General features: G+C 44.2%; 1 long non-coding RNA gene across 3 annotated transcripts in view; it reads left to right on the top strand.

Moving 5' to 3' along the window:
• Positions 1-23,939, top strand: part of LOC110358391 (uncharacterized) — an 86,091-nt gene that overhangs the window by 38,101 nt on the left and 24,051 nt on the right. The window contains exon 1 of one of the 3 annotated variants that reach the window (XR_010470301.1): positions 10,599-10,725. The exons of the other annotated variants lie outside the window; for them this stretch is intronic. This is a non-coding gene — a long non-coding RNA (uncharacterized LOC110358391). Of the gene's footprint in view, positions 1-10,598; positions 10,726-23,939 lie in introns of those variants that run through there. 3 annotated transcript variants of the gene reach the window in all.

Below are 23,939 nucleotides of genomic sequence, written 5' to 3'. Positions count from 1 at the left end.
TTATGCAACACGCCATTGACAGATGTGGGCACAGCATTTAGGGTCCCCACACTAAGATGAGTACAAGCCCAGTACTTTTTATCCCTGTTAAATATCAAAGAAGGATGTGAAATGCTATCTGTTTTTAAAAGACAGTCATTGAAATCTATTTTTGTTGCTGCTAAAAATACGTATTTATTGTGTGGCTAGGAAAGAACTTCTTGGTCTGGCTGAGCAGCTGCTCCAAGTGATCTGTTAATGTGCTCTCAGACTCAGGTACGAAGCACCATCCCATGGTTTTTGGTTTGGTCATGCAGAATTCAGTAGTGAAACAGTTCTTGGCAAGTCTGGCATACACCTATGGCATTTTCCTCCCCAGTGAGGCATTTTAGCTACTGAAAAGGAGTTCCTGCTGCCAGTCAGATGCTACAGTCACCAGTCACCCTCCTATGTGTTAGGATAGGTACAAACCCTCTGGAATAATAGAAGCAGCAAGGCTGATTCATCTCTGTCTCAGGACTGAGGTAGCTGTGTGAGTCAGGAAAACAGGCCTTCCTGGCTTCAGGAAAAAATAATAATAAAAACAAAATCCTTATCTGACATGCAAAGTAACAGCCCTTTGGAAAAGCAGATAAGCCAGGCTTCCAGGAGAGTCTCTGCAGGGATGAAGTCCTCATGAAGCAGCTGAGAAGGGCTCATATGCTGCACCAGACCAGGCTCTTGAGAATGGGGAATCCAACTATTTTTACCATTCTGATTCTTATTTTTGGGAGCTGGTGTCTACTCTGGCTTCTGTCTGCCCCTCTCATTTCACAGAGCAGGGACATCTGCAGAGACACCCGTGCTTTGGAGGGACTCTCACAGGGATGTGCAATTTTCCTCATTTCCTGCACATGCTCCAGGAATACCCAGAGATCCAGCCCAGACAGGTAATATACAGGTCCTATGAGAGCACTTTTCATCTCCTGCTCTTAATATATGAAAACCCCATAGTACAGACAGTCAAGTATTGGCAAAAAACCAATGACATCACTGTCATCTTGTTAGGTCACTAGGAAGAGTTTTCATTTTATTTAAAGATTATTTTAAAATCTTTTGGGCTGTCAGACTATTTTTATAGTGGAATAATCAGGTTGTAGAGTCTCTCAAAAGCAGCAAAAAAACTTGGAACACTTTGCACTGAGGACCAGTTTGGGCCTTGACATAAGTGTTGGGTCACACTTGGGATTCACTTGTTTTGTCACAAGTAATTTGCTGGATGTGCAGGACCTGCAAAGTCTGCTCGGGTAGGTAGTGCTTTCAGTTAACTTAATGTTATACTTCTGTCCAATGCAAAAGGTAGTTTTACTCAATTGAAAGAGGCTCTGAGTAGTTTAGGCTAAGTAAAGCTACCTGTTGCAAATACTCCTTTGCTGAATAATCTCTAAGCAACTTCCTTCTCATTTTATATTGTTTTGAGGTCAGGCAGGAAACATTGCTTGCGGTGCTGAAAATTAGTTTTTAAGATTTCTCATAAGGTCTCTAAACGATATATTTTTAGATATTTAAAACAAATTGCTGTTTTCAGTTTTGCATCCTGAAGAGGGTGAGTCTGCATGGGAATGTCACTTGTGTTGTGATGTGGCTGGACCATGAACCTTATAACATGAAGTTTGCTCCACATTTCATTGACAGCTCTTATGCAATAGGAAAGTCAGAGGGCAAGGCACACATTGTATGCAAACAGGAAAATTGTTCATGCTGGGATCTGTTAATAAATGGTAAATGGCTTCACACCTTTGCTGTGGCCTGTTGTCAGTGACAACAGGGTGCTATAACAAGAACTGTACACAGAGAAAGATTCTTGGATTAATTAACTCTTTGTGAGTAGGAGAGAGCCAAGGCTCCACCTGGCTTCTCAAAGACAGAAACCTACCAAAGAAAATGAAGAGCATATATAAGCAATGCATGTTGGCTAGAACTAAGCATTGGTTGGACAAGCCTGGCCAATGAGATTATGAATGGATGTTGGAGAACAAAAGCCATTTATGCTTATTTCTGTTTATAAAATAAGCTGGTTACAACCTACTAATATTTTCCAGAGAGAAGGAAAAGTAAACCGAAACCTAACTTGAGAAAATCTCAGTGATTCAGCATCAGAGGTTCTTATCTTTGGATGCTGGGAATATTTTTATTGCTGACAGCATTGTCCTTGCATCTGGCCAGCACTGCTTAGTGGCATTTATGGTGGCACAGAATCTCCGAGGGTGTTCCTGCATCCCTAAATAAAAGAGGGCCAGGGAAAAAACTGAATGTCAGCCCTGACCACCCACACTGCAGGGAACAAGCTGGAGATGACTTGCTCTAGGACTTTTCCCAGCCAGCCCCACAAATGAACCAGCACCAGTGAGATTTCCCACAGCCATCCTACACCTTCCCATCTGGCATCACACCTTCAAGACCTGCCGCATCTGTCTCACCTCAGGGCAGGCTATAGAAACACTACTCTGGTGTGATTCAGGACAGTCCTTGGTTTATTATGCAGAATGAATTGTTGTGTCTTAGGGCCATCAGGGCACCAGATTGGGCCCAGGAGGACTTGGTGAGGCGGTCACAGGCAGTCTACTGAGAGGGCAGTGGCTGTGAGCAGCCTGTGTATGAGCCAGGCTGTGCCTCTTGGCCTGGTGGGAGGCAGAGATGTCCCTCACAGTTTTAAACTTATTGATTGAGGCATAGCCTGTCTGCTCAGTGCTGGCTCTCATCTGCTGTGTCTCCTTTGAGCTCCCTGGTTTGGCTTCTCTTCTATATGATGAATTTATCTGTCATCTGCTGCAGAGGCAATGGCAAACCTTGCTTCATTCCATGCATCAGAAGGCTGAATAAGAAAAGAAAGGAATAAAGTTGCTCAAACAAAGATATATCTGGCATTTTTTAAGTTTACAAGTGAAACACTGTTCTTCTGGTGTAAGCATTATTCTTAAAAGTGCTTTGCTGCCCAAGCGCTGAGTGTGAGACCAGATCCTCCCATACAGCCTGACCAGGCAATGCTTTGTCTTTGAAGAGTGAGTGCTGGTGCTTGAGTCATTCTGAAACAGATAAAGGAAGCAAGAGAGAAATCACAAGGGAGGATGCAAATAAGGAGCATGGGTCACGATTGGGTTCCCACGGACTCTGCACACTTGGGGAGGTGTTTTTTTGTGCCCATATCTAGATGTGTACCACAGATGCCTGCCAAAGCTTACATGGGGATTTGGGACCCAAATAACACTGAAGTGGCCCCTCTTTTCTGTGGAAAACGTAATTTGGGAAGGCAGAAGGAACTTATTGCACACTTCAGTCTTGCCCAACTATAGGGTTGAGATATAGCTGAGGTATATGCTTGAATATAGCTACTGGGAGAGGAAAGTCTGGTGTGATATGGCAGATCAGGGAGAATAGCAAGCTGTCAGTTTTGCTGAGTCTCTGGCTTTGTGGTACAGCAAAGAGCAAGCTTCCTTAGACTAGTCCAATGTCAGTGCTGGGAAAATTAGCGTTAGTATAGAACAACACTACTGGCAATCTGTCCCTTCTTCTTCCTTCCTTTATTGCTGTGTTAAAAGGTCAAGGACAAATGTCAAAGCTCTGAAGAGTCTGCAGCAAGTGTTTCCTTCTCTCAGTTTCACCCCTTTGGTGTGTTTAGACCCCTTGGTGCTAACCTGAACAACTTGGTGGAAGCTGCTGCAGTTTCTGTGAGCTGCTTAGAATTGGTTTATGCAGAAGATTTTGGTTTTTGATTGAAAACAATTGACCAAATGGAAGTAACAAGAATTAGTGTAGGCTTTTTCTGAGTTTTGGCAAAAATTAATGTAAATTTTTCAGCATTTTATAGCTAAAGAACTGGGTTTGGACCAAGAACTGTTTGGGTTTGGCAGTTTTGGGATTGCAGTTTCTCCATTCTTGAAATCCTCAGGTTTTCACTGGAAAGGTAGTTACCTTCTGTGCAAGTTATTTTAGGCTGAAAAATCCCCTTTCCTGGGATGGCAATTTCTTGAATTGGAAGTGCTCTGACATAGGGCAGGAGGATGGGAACCCCTGAAGGAAATGCTTGCATGTCTCAGATGCCAGCAAATGACAAAACCTTCAAATGTCCTTTGCTTCTACCTTCTTACATAGAGTCCATTATTCTATCCACAGCTCTTCAGCTGATTCACCAAGGCACGTAGGTAAATAAAACGCAACCACTTATTTAATGCCACAATCTGCTTTCAGGCTCTTCAAGTATGATGTGCTTGAACCCATTCACCAAAAATTCTGATGTTTAAGAGGTTATCTTCCAAATAGATCCAGAAATAGTACTCTGTACTGGCCCTTGTTAGCAGTTTATTTCTTTCCTTCAGTGTTAGCTCACCTTGGCCACCAAATGGTAGCATCATTCTGGATGTTGCCTGCCACCCATCTGTACTGGGAAAACAATAGTGACATGAGAACAGGTATTTATTCTTGCATCCTTGAATCTAGGCTCTAGGTAACTTGTTTAGGTGCATCTATGCGTCTGGATCATCTGCCTTGGACTCAGTTCTCTGTTTTTACTCTTTGTTACTCATATAAGGCACAGATATTCAAACTATAGAGTAAATTATTGTGATGATGGACAGGTTAACCAGGGGTTAAAAAACATAATGTGCCATCATTATTCCTCCTAGCTGCTCAAAGAAAGTATGACCAGGAAAGTGTATGGAAACTGAGCCAGAAATGGTGAAAAGAGGTAGAACTTGAACTACTGACATCACATGTGGACCTGTATTGTAGTCGTCAGAAGGATGATCTCACACAGCCAACATTTTTCTCCTCTCTGCATGGCCTTTCATTTGTAAGGAAATCCAGTGACAGACTATGTCACCCCCTGGGTGTTGCTCCTAGTCAAGTTTGATTTTTAAAGAAGATTTGCTAAGTTAGCAGAAATCAGAGTGGTGTAGGTTCGTTATGACCAACTCACCTCTTGTCATAGCAGTATAATGTCATAACTTGTCAGAAATCTTGTGCTCATGGACTTCATTGGAGATGGAGAGGTCTGTAGTTAGATGTTCACATAGCTTTAGATTGAGTTAAAAACTGATGAAAGTAGTGACCTGGAGACATTTTAATGGGGAGTCATCACAAAGAAGAAAGAAGACTTCTGGCTTCTAAGGTACTGTTAACTCTACACATGCCCGGTCAAAGGGGAGAGAGAAAGATCAGGGACTCCTGCTTGTCTGCTAAGCTTTCCTGTATCCACTTTTTCCATGATCCCTTCAACTATTCAACATAACCCATTGCAATGATAGTCTTTCACCTCTGCTTATGCACTCCTCCACAACTCCTTTTCATCCCTGTGATTCCTCTTCGGTGGTCTGTTGTCCCATGTGTCCAGGGTGTAGAACAACAGAGGTGAAAAGGTGATCTGGAGGGTCTTGACTTCTGTGAGACATGAGCCCAGACTGAGCATGACTAAAATATACTGGGAATGTAAAAGATAGGGGCAGGGCTGAAAAATATGCCTGCAACGGAGGAGCCATTCCAGTGAAGATAAAAGGCTGATCCCTTTGTGGGCGAGATCTGCATGGCTTTCCACTTCTTTCTCCTACTTTTTTCAGTTAACGGTATCTATCTAGATGGAGCTACATCCTGATGTTCAGATTCCAGCTCTGTTTTCCTTTGCTGCCCCAGATTCACTACTGCTTGTGTGGGTGCTTGTTCTCTGTCAACAAAAGACTGTTGCTGGTGGGATTTTGGGTTGGCCTTAGTGGTCAAGAAACCAATGTCCTCCCTGGTTTTGTCTAGATGCCTTCTGTTGCTTCTTTGGTACTGACCTCAGAGATGATTGTGGCATATGACTCAGACAGCAGGGTCAGTACCCTCTTGTTTATGTGGTTTTGGGAATAAAGAGGTGGCAGATTTAGAAAAAGAAGTCTCAATGATTTTTATCTACACTACACTTTTTCTACTTTCTCTCCCTTCCTTTTTTCAGTAATTTCCAACTCCCTGTTTTTTTCCATGGAGATGTCTGATCTTGCCCTTGCTCTAAAGCCAGGCAGACATTTACTGACAGAGATCGTATCCTCTGGATGTCTCTTATCAACCAGCATAAACAGGCAGTAATGCAAATGCACATGCCCTGAGGGAGGACTCTCCTCACCTGGCTGTTCACAAGTGCAAGGGGGCATTCTTGGCCAGTATATGACTCTTCTCTAGGAGGACTGGGGAACGTGGGACCTCTTGTACCTTGTACCTTATGACTGCTGAGCCATCACGTATTGTGTTCCCATGTACAGCTTGTTGCTTTGTCAGCTTTTTGGAAACACACTGTCTTCAAGTAGATTCAGGACTCTGGTGCTTACTTCCCAATCCTGACTATGGCCTGATCTCCTTGATATGTTTGGAGCAATAAACTGCCCGGATTTTTCTGCTGTCTGCTGGATGGCAATCAACTGATACTGCACTTTGGTCATTTTGGGTATGATTTTTCCCACTTGAATTTGAATGCAATTACAGAGACAGGTTTAATCTATGGCTGGTGTGGCATTGACACTTCTGGTTAGTCTGATTTTGATCTGACAAAGATAAATGTCTCCTTTGACTAAGAAGGGGTCTAAGGTCTGGCGCTCAGTCTTACCATGCAGATAGCCCTGTTAACTGCAGTAGAAAAATTCACAGAGGAAAGCATAGGGTAGGAAGGAGGATGAGGGCAGCAGGTCAAAGTCCTTAGTGACTCAGGCTGAGGCAAATTTGAGCCTGAATCTATGTGCAAGGCAAATGTTGCAGACCTGTGCCATGCTCTTGAGGGTCACGTAACTGGATCCTGCTTTCCATACCTCAGTCTGAAGTTCATGTGTTTGCAGCATAGCCTCTCCATCATCACTTCATGCTGATGCAGCTGTTGTCTGGATTCATCATCTACCATTTTAGGCCAGTTGAGAGAGTCCATCTAGGGGTGTGTTTTAAAGGGACTGAGGTGCCAGTCTGCAGGTGAGGATGAGTAGCCTGTCTGCCAGTCCTCACCAGACACCCAGTGCCACTTAGCCCTGTTGCATGGTCTGCAGCACAGAGAATGCAATGTCTCCACTGTGCTCTGTGGTACAGGGATCTCAGACACTATGAAGTTTGGGAGGTCTGGAGAATGAGACAGACTGTAGGGAGCTTTCTCCATCTTCTTACTCAGGTCTTTTGCTCTGCTTGTTTGCTGCTCTAGCCCCTGTGCCTGGTGAAGAGTGAGTTCGATTCAACCAAAATGTCTTCCTAGACACGCTTTGCAGTGCAACCCTTGTGTCTGCCAACAGGGTGTAGTTAATGAGGGGAGAGAGAAATTATTTAGGGTATGGTTTTTTGCCTAAAAAAAACCCCAGTTGAGCTATAGTAAAAGACAATGCAGGCTGAATATCACAGGGAGAAAAAATCTTGACTGTGAGACTTCTCTAATCTTCTGAGGGAAGTGGTGGAAACCTTATCACTTAGGACATTAAAACAGGCAACACAAAGCATTAGAAATAATGCTGTTGTGAAATACCCTTAATTGCCAAATAGGTAGACTGATACAGCTTCATGTATCTTTTACATTTATCAATCCTTCTCAGAGCTATCCTCTGAATCCTTAAGAAATATCCTTTGGCTGTGAACACTTTGTCTCACAAGTAATTAAGTAGAAATGAGTATATCACTGAGTACATTTCATAGTGTGTCCTCAACTGTCTGAAACTCAACCCAGGGATTCAAGATCTGCTTGCAATTAACATTCCATAGTAAGACTCCACACCCTCGATTTGTCTCTTCCTAATTATGTGTTGGAAATGCACATTTCTCCTATCATTAGAGATTTCAGCAGAGGAGTTTTAGCTGGGCTTTAAATTGACTTCTACCTCATTTTAAAAATTCCCTATTATTGTAGGTTTATAGACTTCACATGAGTAAAACTTTTCTCAAGGTATCACAGGGAAACGAGCCACTGACACAAACACACACACACACACACAAAGACTGCTGAGCTGCCTCCTGGGTTTATAATATCACAGATTGAGGCTGCGATCTGTTAGCTCTTGTGGTTTTCAATACTAGCAATTAAAGGTGTCACTCCTAATTAGCACAAGTGTCTGTGGATGTGAAGGGCAATTGTGAATGGGGCTGCTCAAGGATCTTCTTTCTGTGAAACTTTTTCCTGTCAGTTCATCAGAGCAACTTTTTCGTGGCAATGTGTCTGCTGGGGTTGCTTTTCATTGGGAAGGTTTGACTGCATGAGGAAATGGACAAAAAAAATGCTTCAGTTTAGGATGAATGGCGGCTTTAACTGGGCTCTGCCAGCAAGCAGCTGAATGGCTGCAGCTCCAGGTGTGACAACACAGCCGTGCCTGTTGTGGACTAGCCTTTAACAAAGCCATCAGTGACTTGCATCATGCTGCTTGCCTGTTCTCTCTGTTTTCCTTCAGCATGTCCAAAAGCTTGTCTTCCCTGAGCCTTCTTTGTCCAAGGTACGTGCTGAGGGTACATGTGGCTGGGTCACAGCATCCAGCCTGAACTTAGGAAAGAGCCTGAACAAGCACCCCTGGATCTGAAGGAAGATACATCACCTCCTGTGTGGGTCCTGGGAGGGTGCCCAGGGATATGGGATGAAGCAGAAGCATCAGTCTCTTGTTTGGTAGGAAACAGATGAGGTCTCCCCTGGTGAAGATCCTCTGGCTGGGTACCACTACTGTACTGCTGCCAGGGCTGTGCTGGAGGGCAACCAAACCAGCTCATTCCCAGATTCCACACAGCTTTTAGTGCCCTTGACTATAATGATAATTAAAAACAAACAAATCTGGGTGAGTTCTGTGAGGCTGCCAGATCCCCACAGAGACACCTCAGCTTTGCTTTATGTTTTATATGGTAATAGGAGTCCTGGTGGTGAAGTCTTTGCTGCTACTGGTAAATGGTGACATATGAGATGTTGCTCTGGAGCCAGTGGATGAAATTGTGGCTCTGCTGAAGCCAGTGGCAAAACTCCCATTGACTTCAATAGAGCCAGAGCATTTTGTATAGTTATTTTAAACATATAATTCACTCAGGGGGATGTGTCCCCCCTCCAACACTTCTCTTTTTCTGTATGATTAATAAGTTAACAATAAGAAAAAGACTTTTTTTTCCTGGAATGGTTCATATTTGGGAAATCCAGTTCTGACCTACTAAGCCTGCTCTGACTGTTTTAGCCATGAGGCACATCTTCAAACTGGCCTAGGGAAGCTGGTACTTGTTATTGTTGCTTCAAAGACAGTCTATGTGGGAGAGGGAATGAGATGTGTTGGGATTAAAATACCCTAGCCATAAAAAGCAGTAATAATTACCGTCTACATGTGGGCAAGTCAAAAGAGGTTATTACCAAAAGAAATTTAAACTCTTTCTGTTTGCAGAGAAAACTGCCTGAAATCCAGCATTATTCATCTGTGCAGTCTGGATTCTTCTAAAATGCAGTTTTCTTCAAACAACACTTTCATGATGCCAATACTAAATGGATTGAGACAGTGTTAAGAGATTTGACATCAGGTAGGTGAGGGTATGCTGGGAATTACAGGGGTAGATCTGGTTCCAGGAGCCCTGGGAGGTGGTGTGAAAGCTCAGCTGCCCCCCGTGCAGGGTCACAGTGCAGCCCCAGAGCCAGGCTGTGCGCTGCTGGTCTGCCCCAGATCCCAGGTCCTGACAGTGTCAGTGCGCTCCACCGAGCAGCTGAGCTTTTAACACAGTATCTCGCTATCATCTCCCGAATCTGAGTCAGGCAATTAATAGATTCATAGACTTGGAAAGGACTATCGGATCATCTGGTGTGACTTCATATAGATACTGTGCACTTCCATGTATCTCCACCTGCATTCCAGTAAATTGTGGCTGACTAGTTTTTGTCTTCCCAAAATGCAAACGTCCTTCTTGTGAGAATACTGCTGTACTGTACATTACATAATTTCACACTAATTATTTTGCACTCAATCTCTTCTCATTGACTTTAATGAAAATCTTCTTCAGACTTACTCATAGAAATGGGAGGAGAATAAGATCCTGGTCCTCCTTGATGTCTGTGAGGAAACCTTCTGGTGGAGAGCGCTTGGCTTGGTGCTCTCCGGTCTTCTGCATGGTCTTTGGCAGAGTTATGTAACAGAAACCTGTAATTTCTGTGGGGTTTGGGCTGCTCTGCATTTTTATAAAGTCAACAAGCCAATCCCAAACACGAAGACTGTGTGGATGAAATTATTAACTAAAATATTAACTACATTTTTTCAGAGTATGAAAAGAAGTGCTTCACCATCAGCTGTAATTAACAGGACAGTTTCCTAACCTGCAGTTGATTGTGTGAGAAAATTCCTTATGCCTGAAAAATGTTGGCTTATGATGTCACATGCCATTCCTCCAGCCTCCAGTTTTGTGTTAGAAGTTGAAAGAGTGTGTGTGTATGTGTAATACCACAGCCTCATTATAACTTCTACTCACAAAACGCCATGCCACAATTCTGTCAGCTCTGAGATTAAGGTTATTTAATAGCGTCATTTGGGTTGTGTCTTATAGCAAGATTCAATCAGTTCTTTGTTGCATACATGGTTGGCTACCATTTGATTGGGCAACGCCTGAATGTACGTTTGGGTTGGAAAAGTTGTTGGGTTGGAAAAGTTGGAAAAGCTGTTGCACAATGCTGTATTCCCTGTTGCTTCATGGAAACTTGGACTTCCTCTTAGCTTCACTTTCTGTGAGTTATATGTTGCTGGGGAGCTGTCTTTGAACCAGAAACCAGTCATGGTGAGATCATCTGTTTTATTTGTGTTTATTATTTTTTTTCATTCCAGGTCCACAAACTCAGTCCAGGGGCACATGTCTTTCATTTATGCAGTTATCAAAGCCTATTTCTTCATTTGGTTCCTGGCTGTATGCAGGGCAGAAACAAGGACATTTTCCTTCCTCAAGGATCTGTTGTATGAATGAGTTTGGCAGATATCTACCTTTTATTTTACTCTTAGATATTTCTTTTTCTTACCATCTGTTGGAAAGGTTCAGCTTATGTAACAACTGTTTTCACCATTTATATCACCACCAAGGAAAAATTGTCTATAGAGACAGAGATTTTCTTGCACTCACTATCTATTTCACACCCACCTGTTTATGGACTTGTTCGAGTACATATATCCTCAGCAGCTCATGGATCCAAAAATAGCCAGCTGCTTTACAGACCTCATGAAAGCTGTAGACATGAAGACATGTAGACATGAAGAAACAGTGTCCATGAATTTTGCTAAATTTTCACAAGTTCTGCTGATTCATGCTAGGGTGAGCCAAGAGGTTTCCAAGAGCAGCTGCCTTACTCGTCCTCTCCCTCCGGCCCTGAGTGGTGGATGGGCAGTGCTCCTGTTCTTCCGTCTGCACGAGTACCACTGCCTTCTGTGCTACTGTCCATAGAGAGAAATAGCACCTCTTGGGTACAATTTATCACATTTAGATTACTTGCATGCTGAAAAATTGTCTGTTTCTCTACCAGTAATTATAAAGGGATGCTAGTCCTTTGACTTGTGTATAGGTGTCTTTAGTGTTGGCATGTTAGGCAGAATGAGACAAATCAAATCCAAGCATCCCATCTGAATGGGTTTATTCTTTACACTACTGCTAGTGAACTCATGGGTGCCCTGGTCTTGTGGGACCAGGAGCTCTATGTTGTCCACAATTTAACTCACAGCAACTGATGAACAGCAAGACTTGAATCAGGAGGCCAGGAGCACACAGAGAAAATAATTGTACTTGGTAACTGAGGGAGTCTTCACACACCAGATCAAGCTTTTGCTGAAAGAAAACAAGACAGGTGTCCTTCTGAGCTTCTGCTGACTGGATTTTATGTCCGAGGTGGATCTGCTTTGTAGTGGGCTCTGCTCTGAACGGCCTTGTACTTTCACCCTGTTCCTTTCCTGGGGACAAACTGACCAGCCGTGGCAGTCTGGTTGGTCTGTAAAATAACACAGTCACAGGTTTAGTTCTGGGTATAAGTTGTAGGTACCAGGTCTCCCATACAGTCTTGCACTTTTGGGGTTTTTCTTTCTTCTTATGAGTGCAACAGCAAATGTGAACATGGTGAACTGGCATTTTGGCTACCCCAACATCCTTGTCCTGGGTCTATCACTTCTGCCATCTGACTGTACTCTGCAAAGACTTTCCACTGATTGTCACCTGCAATGTCTCTTGTTCCAGTAAGTGACTCCTGACGATGCAGGAAACCTGTCAGTAGATCCCCAAGGCAATTGATATATTTGTGTGTCATCATCTGAAAATTGTTTAAATGGCCCAAATATCAACACTTGCTGCCAGCTGGTCAGCTGGAAATCAGTTGGGTCTCTAAATCTCTTGCATTTTCCCCATACCATGAACTGATAAACAGCTGTTTGTTTTTCCTGTTTTCTTCCCCAGCTTTCATTTGCTCCCTTGCTGTGCAGTTGTCTTGTATGAGCTTTTTCATTGTTACAGTGTGGGAGCTGTCCTGGATACTGATGCCTGAGCTGTAGTATTCGACAGGTTGGAGAGTACCTTCTGCTGTTGGCAGAAGACAATTCTGAATGTAAGACAGATTGGGGTATTTTGTGTGTCCACCCCTGTGCTATTAATATGTTCTTGATCTAGAGAGATATCTTCTGGGAATGGGTGATACATACAAGATCCTGTTCTGGGATAAGGGTGATGGACCAGATGATCTTTAACTCCATATCTACTCTGTGGTTCAGTACCGTGTTGATGAATGTATTATAAGTGATCTGGATTTACTGATGGCCTACTGAATGTCAACCTTAAAGCACTGGGGGAAAAAAACAGCATTACTTTAATATTGAGTACTCCTAACATGAACCCTTTGGCTGATGAAAACAAAGGCATATGCTGCAGCTCTTGCTCTGCACATTCTGCAGAGTCAGGGTATCCCTGGCATAGATTGCTGAAGGCCAGGATATTTTAGTTAAAAATAAACCCAGAGCAATCATGACAGTCTTGTAAATTAATGTGGTGCATTCTCTGAGCACCAGCTCCTATCAGGGTTACTCTGGTGATAAGTCAGTGTCGTCCATCACCAGGGTCCTCTAATGATGCGTTTCATATTAAAGTGGCTCCAGTTGCTGGGAAGAGATTCTGCACGCTCAAGTTATAAAAAGTGTTACTGTTGTTAACCTCAAGTGTTCTTCTTTTACCTATGGTGCCCTGGAGAATAAGGCAAATAGCTTCCACAGACAGAAATTCTATTTAATTATTTGGCTGCATTCAAAACAAAATGTTTTCCCTCGCTGCAGCCTTTCAAACTCTGTTGAGAACTTCTGATGTTGTTTAAATTATGAACCGTTGTATAAAGTTGATGTTTCCATCCAGATTAACCCTTATTAAAAGACTTTTAGGCAGGACTGAAATAATGCAATCTGCCTTAGAGGTGGGGGTACCCATGTGATCACCTCGGCCAGCAACACCATGGGAAACAAGCTGTGACTCAGTGTCTCATTTAGGTGGCTGGTTCCCCTTTGGTCCAAGGGGAATTCCTATATACAAACTCCTTCCCAGCCGCAGGTTGCTTCCCTCTTTGCAATGGGTCAGCACTGCGCCCTCGTAAAATTTGCCATGCTTTTACCCCTGCTCTCCCCTCACTGGCTGTAGCTTTCCTGGGTTCTTTGCTCCTCTGCCCCAGTGCATGAGGCTTTGTATCAGTGTGAGCTGTTTGCACTCCTTTAGACAAAAAAACATCTCCTCTGTACATGCGGTAGCAGGAAGTCAGACGTCTGAATAGTCTTCCCACAAATTTCAAGAATTACTCACACTCATTGTCGTCCTCCCTGAGCTGCGCCGCCTGGGCTGGCCCTCGGGCTCTGACAGGAGCTGGGAACACACCCACCAGCTTCAGGAAGGGCTGGAACCAGTTTGTGCCCAGGCAGACACTAGCCGCTAGTTGTTTGCATGCCCTGTGTTTTGTCCTTCCACAGACAATCCAGGACACATGCTGGATCAGTGTCCCAGGGACCTGAGCTTCCTCCCAGCCTACCTTTCACACCTACCTACTGCTCTGCATGGTGAAGGGCTGGCCTGAGGGCAGGCTTAGATGTGTTTAAACGTATTGCCCTCATGTTTTCCATCTGTGCTGCTTGCAATGGGTTGGTCACAGCTTGTCTGCCTCTGTGGCTCGGCTGTATGGTGTTCCCCATTGTATGGAGAAAGACACACTCTGCCTTGCTGCAGAGGACACTAAGCTCTTCTCAAAATGGTCACTTGGGCTGCGATTTTTCCTGCATTGCCTGGGTTGAACCTCTGGAGGCTGACTGAATGGGAGAGCATAGATCCACGTACGGAGCGGACACGTCTCCTCACCTCCCACAAGCTGTTAACAGCATGAGCAGTGCGTGAATCTGGTCCTCAGAGCTGGTCTAGATGAGAATCTGTGGTTTAGTGGTACCCACTCAACAGTGTGGGCTTAACTGTAAACTCTTGCCTGTTCTGATCGGTTCAGGTCATACCTGCCCTCTTACCTCTGAATCCTCTGGACCAGCAACCCCGATCACCCTCTTCTGAATACACCCATGATGCTTCAGGAACAATAAATGGCTCAAACGGTTATTGCAGATCTTCCAGGTGCCCTCACTGGCTCCCTCCTAGTTGGGATAGGTCCAGACTTGAAGAAATATGAGGAGGATGTAGCCTGAGTTTCCACTGTGGTCTGTACCACAGACCTCGGTAACACGCAGCTGATTATGGCTCTGCATACCACAGTTATGTTCCCTGTAGGAATATCATCTTTCAGAGGGAAGGTTAACTTCAGACCTGACACGGATGAGGTAGCATGTGCTGGCTAGTGTGTGCTGCAGTTCAATGGCAGTTTGTCTAATACATCACAGAATTAGGGTAAGAACCTCAGCTCTGTTTTTCAGGCTGCTTTCCCAGAGCAATATTATATATCAAACTTCTGATGAACACAATGATGGTGGAAGTTGACAGTAGCTCAAGCCATCTCTGAACCTCATGCTGTCCCTCTGCTACTTTTTGTTTGAGAATCTGTTATAATACATATTGTTTGCGGTGCAAGGCATCTTTGTTCTGTGTTTGCCCAACGCAATGACCCTGCCTGGGGCAAGCACATGGGCCCTGACCCATGTTATTAGAGTAATATAAGCAATAATTAATCAAAGTTTCTGAACCTGCAGGATGAAAACCACATGCCATATTCACTATACAACTGTTTTGGTTTGAGAGATTCAGTTAAATACTGACTCACTGGTTCAGATATGTAGGTTGGGATTATGGCGATAAGCAGTTCAGCATTACATCGGTTAGTCATAAGCAGCAACGAAAAGGGCCCACACTATCTCTAATGCTTTCCTGATGTCATTTAATTGGAAGGAATAGGGTTGCCAGAATGCATGTTAAGATGGTCCATACATAATCTCTGGTGAGTGTGGGGCAGATTTCTACTTCCATGCCATTGTTTTTGCCACAAGTAATGTTACAAGAGGCTCCTTTATTCTTGCTTATCAGTTATGTTTTGTATAATGAAGGCTAATTAATAGGTATGAATAAATCTGATTCTGGTGGGAGTAAACTGTACTTACCGTATTTATTCTCTCCATGACTGACCTTTTCTGTGAAAGGCTTTATAAATCCATACTTCTGAGATATGGGGAAAAGTGTGCTTGACCCTGTGCTGAATGGTTTACAGTCCAGTCCAGCACTACTTATACATGTGTAGCCTTCACAACTCCAAGTGCAGTCACTAGAGTGTAAAAGCTCCTTTTGACTTTAGGCTTTAGAAAAGAAGAAAGATAAACACCTGGTTTAAAGACCATCACCTCACTGTAGTATAGAACAAGCACTCTTAGATGTTAACCTTGGAAGCAAGGCTGGTCTGCCAAAGACATTCTGATTTTTCATATATCTGCTTTCCATTTACATCTTCCAAATGGGATGAAAAGACGGCTGTCACCAGTGAAAATATTTTCCTTGTTTAGTGTTGCATGTGGTCTGGGGTTGTTGCCATTGCTGGGATGTTATCCCTTCACTGGAGAGACTGTGAATGGAAGAGGCTGGGGTGGGAGAAAAGAAGAACTCTCCGTGATGTGCTATCATTTTAAAAAGACATTTTGATAGCTGATGGCTGTGAAAAAAATGCAGAGATATGGGCTAATTGTCATCAGTGCATGGCTGCCTGAGTCTGAAGGCAGGCTGAAACAGTAGCATTTGCTGCTCAATGAGATGAATTTGTTGGCTATGGCTATTCTAGTAAACAGCCCAGATTCACTCTGAGGGCAAGTGGTACCTCATGGCTTGCATGCATCTATCTATATGGCTAAACTACATTGGCATCAGAAGTTGGGTGGTCTCATTCATGTTCTCTATTAGGAAGAGTCCCTGGCCTGAGCCCAAATGATGCCTAGGCATTGCCTGGCAGAGTGTTAATCAGCAAGCAACTGAACTGCACCAGGGAGAATGCAAACCATTACAATGTTTTGATGCTTTCATGCTCGTGTTTGAGCTATGCCCTGGCCTGGGTTAGCTTCCCAACACAGGTGTCACCTCTGAGAGCCAGGATGGCCTCTTTCCCAGTGCCATCTTGCACCATATTGCAAGGGCTTTGAAGGAGGGGGTGTTGAGTCTGTTCCACCATCTAATCTGTCCTCATTTTATGGGGACAAGTTTTGGAGGGGATGCCTTTCTGGGAAGAAAGTGCTTTGTGACGCCTGACCTATTCCTCCTTCATCACCAAGGAGTGAAGTCTTTGTGTCCTGCTAGCGATGAGGTCTGTGTGTGAAGAAGAGGGAAGGGCCATATGACTAAGGCCTAAAGCTGACTGCTTGACTTCTCTGCATATACATATTTTTTACAGACTTTGTTCACAGAGTATCCCCAAGGTAGTCTTGAAATAGAGAGTCTGGAGTCAGACAGAAATTTCTAGAAGTTCATTGCTTAGTGTTTGGCATTTTTTCTGTACTAGACATCTCCATTTCCTAGTACTTTCTGAACATGGTAAACAACCCTCAGGTGGAAGTGACAGCTGTACCCAGGAAAGACTGAGAAATTCTGGTTGGGCAAGCAAAGTCTCAGTCCTCTCACCCACTCACTTCACACTCTCTTGGAGGTGGCCTTTTCCACTCCACACATCCACTCCCACGTGGGTTCTCCACACACTCGAGGATGAGACCCACATTGGCTTTTTCTCTCTCCTGATTTGAATGGAGACGCTGTGGGACGCGTCTACCTTTGCTTAGCCATTGGAGGTGGAAATGTGACATACCAAATCCACCTAACATCTTGGTGGGTGGAGATGCATCCCAGGATGTGGGGGCAGTGTTAGGGCTAGTGGGTGAAATCTTGACCAGTGTCAATGCTGAAACTGCCTGTGCATCCAAAGATGTGCTCCTGGGAGGAGGTCTCCTTGCAGGCCCTTGCACTGTGCCCATGGCTGCTGTTGTCCTTGCAGCTCCACTGGCCTCAAAGTGGGCCTGAGGATTGCTGTGCTGTGCCTTCGGGCTGAGCATGCTTGTGAAAGTCCTGAGCAGGCAGATCAATGCTCCTCCAGCCTGTTTCATTTACCATTATGAAGATCACTCTGTAGGAAGAGAAGGAAGCCTCTTGCCTATTCAGAAGTTTCACAAGCGTGGTGCACTCATGTGTCTGGTGCTGGGAAAGCCCCAGAACGTGGGTTGGGCTGAAGGGACAGAACAGGTGATTTTACAGAAGTCCTGCATAAGTCTTGAGTAAACCTCAGTTGCATGAAAATCTAATTTCACTTGAAGCATTGCACCTGCAGCATTCAGACATGCAGTGACTGTGAGGAGTGACTCAGGTGTTTGTCCCTAAAAGCACTACCCCACCTGTTATCTGGAAAACAGTTGGAACTGGGAGGGGATCCTGGGTACCACTTCCTGAGAAACACACCAAAACCAAGCAGGAAAAGGGGGTGGTCAGAGCTGGGTGCAGTCGCATTGGAAGCACTATGCAGACTCTTTACCCTTCTCCTCTGCCTGCCTGCTGCAGCGAGTCTGGCTCTGACACATGGGACATGCTGACCACACTACTGCAGTGTGAGCCACCAGGACAGCTTGGAGAGAGACAGGAGATGGAGAAATAAAGATTTTTTTTATTTTTTTTTTTTTTTTAATACCTGGAAGCTGCATTGTACTGGACTGTGTAGCAATATGACAAGTGATGCACAGTCTGTTACTTACCTACCCAAAGGAAACTGTCATATGCACAACAACACACAGCAGCTATCCCTGCTGCTGTGGTCATAACTGACCATCCTTAGTGCAGCCCACTGTGGTCTGGATTTGAGACCTGAGGTATTCTTGCAAACTAAAGTAGTAGATGTAAATAGGTATCTGAGGCTGCTATTCATGAAGAGTATATTTGATCCAGGGGCATTGTTCTTCCTCATCTCCATCTTTGAACAGTCTGGGGAGAAGGGTGACTCTGAGCAGGAGCTGTGCTGAGCTATTAGGTACTACGAAATTTCTGCCAAAGCTGCTTCTCACTGTCCGTTGACCACAAGGGAGATCTGTGGAGATTAGCCTTCTCAGGCTAATGTTAGCCTTTGTGATTATTGCCTTAGGGTCCTTCCATAGACACTGAAGAAAGACAGTAACCCAGCAATGAGTTGCTCTGGCTTGGCCTTTGGAGACTTCATGTCTTTTGGTTGAGTATAGAGGAGAATGTTTAGTGAAGGTACCTAAGCAGGATCCTCTAAGCTGATGCTGTGAATCTTCCCACAGATCTGTTGTGGTTCCTCTGGATCTGTTGGTTCTGTGGATAACCTTCCAGACCAACTGAAGTGACTAACAGGACTTTTTGTATAAGAGGACTTTCAGATGGTTTCAGGCCACTAAAGCAACACAGGTACCACCATGAGGAAGAGCAGTTGGAGAAAGAAGACTGCTTGCACATGTTCTTATTTCAGCTTTCAGTACAGAAACTACTTTTGGTTCCTATCTTCTGGAAGAAACACTGAAGATGTTCAGGTTTTTCTAATCCATCATCCTGACAAGCACAGCTCAGTTGTTTCATCAATCAAGTTGCTTTTCAGCCACTGAAAGTCAACTTCAGGCTCCAAAGTGTGGAAAAGATTGTGTTGGCCGTGTGTGTAGGGAAAAGTTACTCTTGCCCTCGGGAATAGTTCTAGAAGACCTCTGAAGGATTCCCAGGAGGAAACAAGACACTGTGTATCTCTACCTTGATTCAGCTCACATGTCAGGTCTGAAGGACGTGGTGGATGGTGTTACATCAAAGTGCTTTTCCCTAGTTTTGGGAGGCTGGTGCTGTTGCAAGCTGTGAGGACAGCAGCATTCTTGTGCCCTGGAGGTCAGCTGGGCCTGGTGAAGGGCAACAAAGATTTCCTGTGATGACCCTTGCATGTATTAAGTCTGAGTTCACAACATAGTCTGCTCCATAAATCTTGTGTTTATTTTCTGGTACAGCTTACCCCCAGCAGCCCACGTGCTCGATAACGTACTGCTACAGAGGGCAGCTCACAGACAACAGAGGAGATATCTCTTAGTCATGTCCTTCCTATCTCATTCCCAACCCATAATTTTCCCCCAGTTTTTATCCATGTGGTCTGGATTCCTTAAGAGTCTCTAGAAAACCTCACCCTCTGGTGCATTCTTCCTAATTCAGTTTAAACTCATTTTTAGATTTTCTGTTTTGTTTTTGCTGAACAGAGCCACAGATTATTTAGTCACCAAACAAATGTATACAGACCTGTGTTTTGAACACAAACAAGAGTGAACATACTTTGACAAGTCTTCTGCATTGTCTTGGCCACAAGCGACCTTGTGTGAATTATGGGTTCAAAAGAAAAGTGACCCTTAACTATATTTATCAAAATAAGATAAGAACTTGGATTTTTTAAAACTAGTTAAACTTGCTGTTGTAAGTGATCTAAATGTTTATACAAGCAAATGTGGTTCAGTCTCAAATGCAGTCTCCCAGGACTCCAAGGGTTAATATCCTTGGAGCATCACATTGGGAAGCAGCACAAGTCTGTTCATGCAGTTGACAGTGCCCTTTTAATATTGCTTCTATCTCTCATATCAGATGTCTCACTTTTAACAGAGTTGTTATTAAGATAATTAGTTAATGTGGGTTATTTTATTATTGTAGTCTTATTTAGTATGATTGCATGCTCAGCTGACACATGTCATAAAAGCAACAAAAGCATTAAGAAATTGCATAATTGGCAAAACTGTACTCTTAGTGTTGTGGAGTTCAGAGAATCACAGAGGGAAGGAATGTACAGACTCCATAGAGACACGGGTCCTTCTGTGAACCTTGGATTTCTCCTCCTAGCATTTATTAGTCAGGAAAATGATTGGCATTTCCTCCCTTGTGTTTTAATTTTCTCCGCTTGTGCTGTATTTTCTGATCTTTGCTTTAGCCTGCAGAGGAAGGCAGTCATGTTTATCTTTGCCAGAGATTCCTTCATTTTGGGAACCGCATCGGAAATAACTTTGGATGAAGGCAGACAAGAGGCTTTAGAAAACATCTATCAAGTAATCAAGTGGGTCTGTGTGTCATATTTCCTGACCTTCTATTGCCTTGGTATCTGACATTGGCACACATCCCAGTGCTGTCAGAGTAGTACAACCCTATTTTTATTTACATCCAGTGTTTCTCTATTCAAATACTTTATCCAGCTTTGTCAGTGCAAAATCCTGGAATTTTCATCCTCTTAACCTCACGAATTTTCCTTGTGCACCCTCCTGATGCATAAGCTGGGGAAAAATGTTACAGTCTTCAGCCATGGTCCCAGAAGCTGCGTTTCGGCCCATCCCAGTGAGGCTCTGTTCTGAGACCCGACCAGTGCAACCATGTCTTTGTTTGTGTTGGTCTTCTCCAGGCTCAGATTGAAGCTGTGACTGGAACACTCCCTAGGCTGCTAAACTCTGACCAATTTGCAGCCATGTCGACCTGCAAATATTTCCTCCAGAGTTTGAGATTTTTGGCATCCCAAGTTTCCTGGATGTGCTTACATCATCCCTGTGCGGAGGAGGACTTGGCCGTATGGCTTAGAATGTGCTCTGTGTAATTGAACAAGTTGCCTCAAAAATACCCCAGCAATTTTCACAGTTCTTGTCCAGGGTTATGAGGCATGTGATGTAGCCCTGTGGGCAGGAGAGGAAAAAGCCCTCCCAAGAGACATTTCCTGAGATGATTTGATAACTTTGGGGTTTGAAATGGAGGGGAAAGCAAAATCTCAAGCAAGGAACAAGTTGGTAAAGCAGAGACATGCACAGACATTTAAAAAATGATACATCTTGAGGGAATCAATCCCTAATGCCGTAAATAAACTCCAGTGCATTACAAGCAGTCTATATCTAGGGTAACTCAGTTCCAAACATGGGCACTGATACAGTGAGGATTTGGCCTTTGAAATCTCCTTTTGCAGTCGCTGTTCCGAAAGAGGGATTTTAGAGACAAGACCTGCTGCATGCAAAGAATGCCTGAAAGTTGCTTCACACACACCGCCCTTTCAAGGTGTGAAGCTAAGGCACAAAGCACTGAGGGGAAAGGCTCCCGACAGCTTTCCAAGGCTCTGGATTTTGAGCATAATGTTTTTAGGTCATTTCTTAAAAGCCAAGAGCAGCAAGAAGGTCGGACAAGGGTGTATTAGCTGGAGGTGCTCTGAGTCTCCTGGGAGGGACAATGGGTGCATTTGACAAGCAGAGGCGCACAGCTGCGGTTTGCTGGTTGGGAGGCTGCACATAGAGTAGAGCTCAGAATTCAAAACAATTAAGCAAGTCTCCTGGTTGTTACCGACAGATTAAAAAAACCCCTCTGCCAGCTTTACACATTTGTGGCCTCTTGTCTTTGTGAGTCAGGAGGCAGTTCCCGTTGTGAGACACACGCACTCTGTAGTACAGGATGATTTTTGGCAAAGTCCAGATGATCGCGAGCCAGACGGGGCGGGGACAGCATTCCAGTTTTATAACACAACTCCATAATAGGAGACAACATTCTTTTCATATTAATGTTCATACAATAGGAATTTTTAACTCCAGCTTTTGGATTATGTGGGAAAAAATGTCCCTTTTAAATGCCATAACGAAGTTATTCTATAATTCAATGGACGGGGCTGCTGGTGGACCAAACACTTGGAGTGCAGCAGGTGTTTTGCAGGATGCCTTCACTTCAAGAAATGACAAGCTGGAAAGCACTGATGTGGTCATATGCTTGCTGATGCCATCATGACCTTCTCCTTGGACGGGTTACAGATGTTTAATCCACCTGCTCTGGCCCCAGGGAAAATCTATGTGACCATGCTCTGCACAGTCCTTGTGAACACCATGAGGTATCCATTGTCACTTCTCTAGTGTTGTAAGGCCACAAGTTGTGTAGGCATTTCCACGTCTTCTGGTAGTGAGGGTTTTGCAGGGCACAATGTATGGCTACTTTAGGACCACCCTTGCTGCACAAGCCACCAGAGACGCTTTCTACCTCACCTGTTCTGGTGGCCCAGAATAGAACCCGATGCTTGCAAGATGTTGCTCAGTGCCCTGACTTAAAACTCATAGTGCCTTGCTGGTAAGGTAGAAGGTTTAAGGGTAAATTTGTCCTGTTGGTGATCTGATCAGTCTTTGAATTTCACACCAAAAATAATCCTGTGCTTTTGAGAGTCCTAGCTGCTCTTAACTCAAGGTTGCCATTTGACCCTTCACTGTATCTCTGGTGTTTAAGGGTGAGGACAGTGAAGAGACACTCCATGTTTTTCTCTCTTGGACTGTGTAGTAAGAGAAAACATGTTAAGACTTCCAGAAATACTTTGGACCCTCTACTGATCTCATGGTGAAAAGGGAAACTTCATTACAATCTGTTTTTGGCCAGCAGGTTGACACCTCTTAAACTAGCATTTGCAAGGCTGACTGTCTTCCAGCAATACAGAGAAATGGATTATATGAAGTAAGTTTTCTCACTTGTGGCACCAAGCAGCTACAGGGACTGCCACTACTACTCACTAAAAACTCACATTGTCCTATCCTAAGCTATTAAATTCAACTCTGGTTTAGATGAGTAAAGACGTACTCTGAAAAGGGCAGAAGTATCAGCTCTATTTAGAGGCACATTGGCACACCCGAAAAAGCAGAAGAGGGCTTGGTCTCCTGAGAGGTTGTTCAGCACCTTGCCTGAGCAGCCATGTGGCTGAGTATATCAGTAAAGGTATGTATGTGTTGGGGACGAAGTGACTCCAGGTTATAAAGGAGGTCTGACCCTTGCGAGAGTGGTGGAATGGCATTTGGAAACAGAAGATGGGAAGCCTCATTAAGCACACACAGGCAAAGTGTCAAGAGTGCTCTGACGTGTTTCCACACACAATGCTGATTTGAAGTGGAATGTTCAGTAATGACTGTTTTATAATGCTTTTATGGTATTTGGATAGTGCCAAGTGATAAAGAAGTCCTCAAGATGTGTGCTTATGCAGGAGAGTGCATCACGAGGTGTGCAGGTGTGGTTTTTGGTTTTGAGACTAGATGCTACAGTATATACCACCATGGTGTAATTACAAGTATTGATTTGGGTAGCTGAGATTTTGAAGTGTGGTAATACAGAGGCTGATCTGTGTGCACATCCTCTGGTTAGCCTTAGTGAGTTCATGGGGAATTTCTGCTCAAAGAACAGTTTTCAGAGCAAGGGCTGTGTGAGAATATTTCTTCCCGATAGCTTGGCTGGTATCTTAATGAGCAAGCGCGGCTGTGGCGGCACTGAGCCTCACCAAAGGCGCTGTGTTCTCTGAGCCGAGGGTGGTAGCCCTGTCCTGGGCTTAGCTGGGGATGGCCAGCTGGGGAAGAAGATGGCTCAGTGGACTGACGTGAGCACAACCCAACCTTCAAAAAAGAGACTTCCTGCCTGGGTAGAAGTGTTGAAATGTCTCAGTGTGTTTCCCTGCCTTCAAAGAAGAGCCTCGTGCGCCTGGCGTCACTTCCCCGGACCGATAACAGGATGAACCTGTGCTGCCTCTGAACCAG

The sequence above is a fragment of the Columba livia genome, chromosome 1 (genome assembly GCF_036013475.1).
Source record: "Columba livia isolate bColLiv1 breed racing homer chromosome 1, bColLiv1.pat.W.v2, whole genome shotgun sequence".
NCBI classification, from domain to species: domain Eukaryota; kingdom Metazoa; phylum Chordata; class Aves; order Columbiformes; family Columbidae; genus Columba; species Columba livia.
The sequence above is the reverse complement of the archived record's forward strand: the minus strand, read 5'-3'. Positions and strand labels throughout refer to the sequence as shown.